This window comes from Mus caroli, chromosome 3, assembly GCF_900094665.2.
Source record: "Mus caroli chromosome 3, CAROLI_EIJ_v1.1, whole genome shotgun sequence".
Lineage (NCBI taxonomy): Eukaryota > Metazoa > Chordata > Mammalia > Rodentia > Muridae > Mus > Mus caroli.
The window spans coordinates 116,506,744-116,512,743 of record NC_034572.1 but is presented as its reverse complement, the minus strand read 5'-3'; the positions used below and the strand labels follow the sequence as shown (position 1 = coordinate 116,512,743).

Sequence of the window (6,000 nt, the reverse complement as noted above, 5' to 3'; positions counted from 1 at the left end):
GCAAACAGACCGTACGGAGTCCCCATGGGGACCGCCGGGGTGCCGACCCAGCAATGGCTGAAACCCACAGAACCCCGGCTTAGATCCCCGCGCATCCGCACTCAGGCTGCAAAGCCTCCAACCAAGGCGGACGACGGCGGGACGCCCGCGTCTGCCGTGGAAATCCGCCGCAGTCCCCAGCCCACCACGCAGCCGCTCGCCGATCCGCCACGTCCCGCCTCACAGCCCGCCCCGCGCGCCACCCCCGCGTCCGGGGATGAGGGGGGAAAAGCCGGAGCCCTGCTCTCGCGGGATCTCGCGCCTCGCACAAGCCCTCGGAAAGGGAGCATCACCCGCGGGAAAGCCGGGAACTCACGTGCGGGGGCGGGGCGGGGCGGGGCGAGACGAGGAGGCGGGCCCGGCGCAAGGGGGCGGGGCGTCCTGACGCGGGGGAGGGCGGGGTCCAGAGACCTGTTGATCGCAGGTGTCACTGCCCAGACCGGCCCCTGGGTCTTGGGCGTGCGCGCATGCTCTGCGCGGGTCTGGCGGCTGAAAGCGGCGGTGTGGCCGTCTGTCCCTGTGCGTGTCGCTTCGGCTGTCACGACGTTGTGGGTGTCGGCGCGAGGCGGAGCCGGGCCAGTGGGACTGGAAGGGCTACGGCGCCGGGAGGTAGAGCTTGGGGTGAGTCGCGGGAGCCCCCGCTGGGCAGAGGGCTGAGGACTCTCGGTCCCCACGGCCTGGCCCCGCTCGGGCGCGCTAACCCGGGTGGCCGCAGGCTGAGGGCGGGATCGGGCCGGGTCGGGATGCGCTGGCCAGGCTCCTGCGGTTCCCGGTGCAGCCCCACAGCTGCCCGAGCACTGAGCCTTCACCAGGGCTCCAGCGTGATTGGCGTCCTTCCTTGGCGGAGCACACTGGATTGGATGTGATAGAATCTTGGCTTGGTTGGTTTCTCAGAAGCTGGACTGACGGACGGAGTTAATGTTTAGCTTCTAAACGGCGGTTTACGGTACAATTACCAAACTACTCGCCGGCGGCGCGGGGGAACAGGAAGTGCCTGCGCAGGTGTAACCGGGAGGATCTGAAGCCCTGCAATCTGAGCCTGTTTTGAGGTTTTGTTATTCTGCTGGGGTTTGTTTTCTCCGTGCAGATCCCGATAAATGCTTGCAAAAATGTACTGCACGTCCTCATCTGCTTGCGGTCTTCCATAGCTGGAAACATATTCTTTCCTCCAAATATATTTTCAAGGCTACTTTTGAGGTACATGGGCTGTAAACTTAAGTTCTTTGTGATGAGCCCTGGAGCGTTTAAGACCAGGCACGCTGATTTTCACCTTTAAAAGGTGGAGCCAGTGCTGACACGAAGTGATGATGGATTGGTGACATTGATAACTTGTCAGTTTTATTTTCTGTTGTTTTCAATTCTGTGTCGATGATGGTCGAGGCAGAGATCCCTCATCCTATTCTGTTAAAGAAAAAAGGAAAAAATAGTGAAGAAAGGGTCTTCAAAAGTAATGTGTGATTTATCTGCTATTGTCAGAAGAATTCCTAATAGATTTTCTGCGGGCGAGAGTTGTATGGAAAATAAGGTTTTTGACTTATATTTTAGTTAAAATGAGCTCCTTTGGACAACTTGCTATAAACTTACACAAGTGATTTGTTTAGTTTGTAAATCGAATCAATGTATTAAGTATTTTTCCCAAAGGATAAAAAACAAGAGACCCCCCCCAAACAAGCCTTTTCCTTAGGATTTTTTTTTAATTCATAAAGTTGTCTATCGAACTCATGATACTTGGCACTAACAGTTCATTACTTTAAAGGCGTCACTTTTTTTTTTTTAAATAAAAGTTTGCCATTTTAGTGGTAGGACACATTTTCTACTTATTCTTGCCCTTTAGTAAGAAAGCACCCCCCCACACACACACACAATGCCCTTACAGTTTCACTATGTACTCTGATTCAAAATATTTCTTATATTGTTTGCTTTCAGAAGTTTATTTTCACTATGTAGTGTCGAGAAATGCAGTTTTAGTGTGCAGTGGCTTGGAAGTTTGTTTTAACAGAATAAAGTTTAAAAATGACAAGAAATTTGATCTATTTTAAGGGGTGATGTGCACTTTTAGACGATAACTTCATTAGACACAGCTCCATTATGTTGGAAGTCTGTAGTTGTAGAAGGAATGAATCAAGGACTTTGCTTGACTCTACAACTTTCTGATACGACCATACAGTGGTCGTTGAAGTTAGCTGGCAAAGGTGAGTTACTGAGATACTAAGCAGTCTTGTTATTTCACAGCTTTAACTATAAGGAGTGACCTAATTACAGACCCTAACGACAATCTACAGAAAGCTTGGTAGCTTATATATTGCACATGCCAACATTTTGAACATAGTGCGCTATGGTATGAGGCTCTTCCTGAGATTTTGTGCTAAGGATGGACATGTGCTGATTTGGGTCGTCCTGGAAAGCAGGGTAGACATTAGTGACGATACACATGTAGTATTGGTATGGTAGAATATTAACTTTGTGTTGCAATGATTATTCAAATGCTCCTTTACCATGTATGTGTATAATAGAAACAAGAAATAGGTGTAACTACTCAACCATACATAAATCTTTACGAGTTCTTGGATTTTTTTTTTCTTTTTTCTTTTTTTTGGTTTTTCAAGACAGGGTTTCTCTGTATAGCCCTGGCTGTCCTGGAACTCACTTTGTAGACCAGGCTGGCCTCGAACTCAGAAATCCACCTGCCTCTTCCTCCCGAGTGCTGGGATCAAAGGCGTGCGCCACCACGCCCGGCTCAGTTCTTGGAACTTTAAATAACTTTATATACCACTCTAATCTTGGCAAGTAATTGAGTTCTTTCTCTTTTTTTAATAAGAATCACACACACACACACAAACACGTATTTGTATACCAATTTCTTAGTGGTCCATGATCAGAAATGTAGTGTTTGTCTATAATTTTGTTATTTATGTACTTGGTTGTCTTCCTGTGTAGCCTAGGTTAACCTCCAGTTTGTAATCCTCCTCCTTTAGTCTCCCAAGCCCTGAGGTTATAGGTGTACTATATAAGGCTTAGAATTACATCTTAATATAATTGCTTTTCTGTGTGGCTGATTTTTTTGTAACATTTTTCTTTTTAAAAAATGCTATCAGAGGAGCCTGTATTAGGCCACAGGAAGAGTCCACGGGGCTCAAATTTCCTCATGTATTCATATTTGTATCCTGGAAAGTAAAATTTTATGTAAACCTTCACTGTCCTACCTTTCAAAGCTTTGCGGGTGCCAGTGTGTGTGTGTGTGTGTGTGTGTGTGTGTGTGTGTGTGTGTGTGTTTTGATGCTGGTCATTGAACTTGGTCATGGGCCTTGCCCATAGTAGGCCAGTGCTGTGACCACAGAGCTATGAGAACCTCAGCCCTATCTTTAATTACACTAGTAAATAAATATCTGAGATAGCATGACATCTTTGTGATAGTATGAAGTTTATCATATTGAACAGTAAAAAAATTAAAGGTGGGGAAAGTTTTAAGGAACATTATTGGATTTTTGTTGTTTTTTTCTTGTTGGATGGGTATTTTGCCTATATGTCTGTACCATCTGTATGCCTGCTACCCATAGAGGCCAGAGGCAGATCACCTGAGACTGGAGTTACAGACTATTCTGCTCTGCCCTGCGGGTGCTAGGAATCAAATGTGGATCCTCTGGGAAAGTAACAACCGTTCTTAACTCTTCAGCCATCTCTAGTCCCAAGAATACTGTTTCTAACTTAGCATTTGAGTTCTTCTGGGTTAGCAGGTTTTTCTTAGTAAACCTTTTCTAACATATTCTGTGTACTAGATACTAGAGATTCAAATATTAGTAAGGTGTTACATAATCATGTCAGAAAATTTTCTTTTTTGGGGGGGGTCACGTTTTGAGACAAAATTTTTGTATAATTCAGTATGCTCTGGAATTCGCTGTGTAGCCTAAGCTGGCTTCAAACCCAATGCTTTAGCCTCCTTAGTTTAGGATATTTTAGTGCTGAGTTAGTAGGAATGAGCAGCCACTTCCAGCTGTGAATTCTTCCTCCTCTAAGCTTCACTTCTGGCTATTCTGAACCATGACCAGCACCCCTACATTGAGTTTGCAAAGGTGAAAGGGTGGTGGACTGTTTCCTTCTCTTACTCTCTCCCTTCTGTAAGATTCTGCTTCTCCCTTTCTCCTATCAATCTCCATCCACACCACACTGATGGAGTCGCTTCCGACTTGACAGAGGATGGTGGCTTTCTTCATCCTGAGCTACATCCGGAGAGCTGCACTGTGTTGCTATAGACCACAGACAGTATAACTACGGGAATATGAAGATAGGTAAGCCATCACCTTAAGATTAAGATGACGACTGAGCAGACAGGAGATGCTAAGGCAAACTGGGAGCATTTCAGGGACTAAAGACATGAGCAATAGCAAGATGCCCCTTCTGTGACTTTCTCTGGCTAGTCCCAGGCTAGCTGTGAGTTCAACTGGACATGTTTGTAGACGACAACATCATATTTCAATGTCAAAAGGATGAACTCTTATAGGTAGTCTTTGTTAGGAACACTTGTTATTTAGAATTTCACCTTTCCCTCTCAGATTCATCCAGTAAATATAGAAGATGCTTGGGACTTGCTTTACATTTGCAGAGAATCGAGAGGAGGAGATCGTAAACAAGAGATCCAATAGGTCAATTACATAGTGGTTTAGAAGGTAAAAAGTGCCAGGGGGAGTTGGGAAGGTAAGGTGGAGGTCATATGGCTTGCAACTTTAATTTTAGGCTACATTTAGAAGGTGAGGCTTTGGAGAGAACAGAAGGTAAAGACAGGAGGATGGGGGAAACACTAGGATTCCAGGCACAGGGGTACCACTGCTAAGGCTCTCAAGAGTAGGAATTTGCTTGATACATGTTTGAGAATGATAAGGAGTCAGTATGCTGGAATGGGACAAGGCAAAGATCAGGTGGCTAGAGGTGAGGTTAGAGGGTAGGTATAGTTAGAGGGTTGCTGTAGTGTGAATGTTTGTGAACCCTTAAAATGCCTAAGTTGATACATAAACCCCAGTGCAGTAGTGTTAACAGGTGAGGTTTGGGGGAGGCCATTAGGTTGTGACAGCAAAACCTTCATGAATGAAAAGGCTAGAGTAATCTTGCTCATCTCTCTCCCACGTGTGGATACCAGAAGGCACCATCTTTGAAGAAGGTAAGCTCTTGCCAGCCATATAAAATCTAAAAAACTTGATAAGTTAGATTTCATCAAAACTTAATTCTTCAAAATTAAAGAATTCTTAAAGGTCAATAAGGCATACAGTAAGATTGTGACCAGAAGATTGAACATAATTTCTTTTTCTTTTTTTCTTTTTTTTAAGGATTTATTTTATGTGAGTACACCAGAAGAGGGCATCTGATCCTATTACAGATGGCTGTGAGCCATCATGTGGTTGCTGGGAATTGAACTCAGGACCTCTGGAAGAATAGTCAGTGCTCTTAACCACTGAGCCATCTGTCCAGCCCCTTGAATGTAATTTCTTTCCCGAGAGGCATGAAGGCACCTAAGCATGTGAAAAGCTGCTGAGCATCACTTGTTCTAGAAATGTGTGTTTCAGCCACATACCAACACTATAGACCACAGCATCTCTAAATATAAGAGATTGAGGCAACAATTGTTGGTGAAGACCTGGTGCAGCTGAAGCTATAGCTCCCAGATGCAAGGGTTTGAAAGCGTATGGTGTGTCTGGTGGTTTGTTTGTTTCTTTGTTTCTTTGTTAATGAAGTGAAACATAAGCAATCATACGTCCCAGTAATCCCACTCAATATATTCCCAAGAGAAATGGGGGGGGGGACCCAGACTACAGAAAGAGTTGTACTCAACTGCTCACGCTTATTTACAGTAAATATAAGTTGGAAACACTACAGAAATATAAATTTGGGTGTGTTACTTCACAACAACACAACTTGCTGAGTTGTGCAGTAAGTTGATGAAACTTAAAAGCATTCTTCCAAGAGAAATAA

The 6,000-nt window shown here is 44.9% G+C and overlaps 1 protein-coding gene across 3 annotated transcripts in view; it reads left to right on the top strand.

Annotated features, from left to right (window-relative positions):
• Positions 1-431: 431 nt before the first annotated feature.
• The window catches only part of Usp53 (ubiquitin specific peptidase 53), a 53,787-nt gene continuing 48,218 nt past the window's right edge, over positions 432-6,000 (top strand). For 2 of the 3 annotated variants that reach the window (XM_021158980.2, XM_029475182.1), the window contains exon 1: positions 432-660. The gene's annotated coding sequence lies outside the window, so the exon portion shown is untranslated. Of the gene's footprint in view, positions 661-3,985; positions 4,326-6,000 lie in introns of those variants that run through there. The other variant, XM_029475183.1, reaches the window with a different exon arrangement.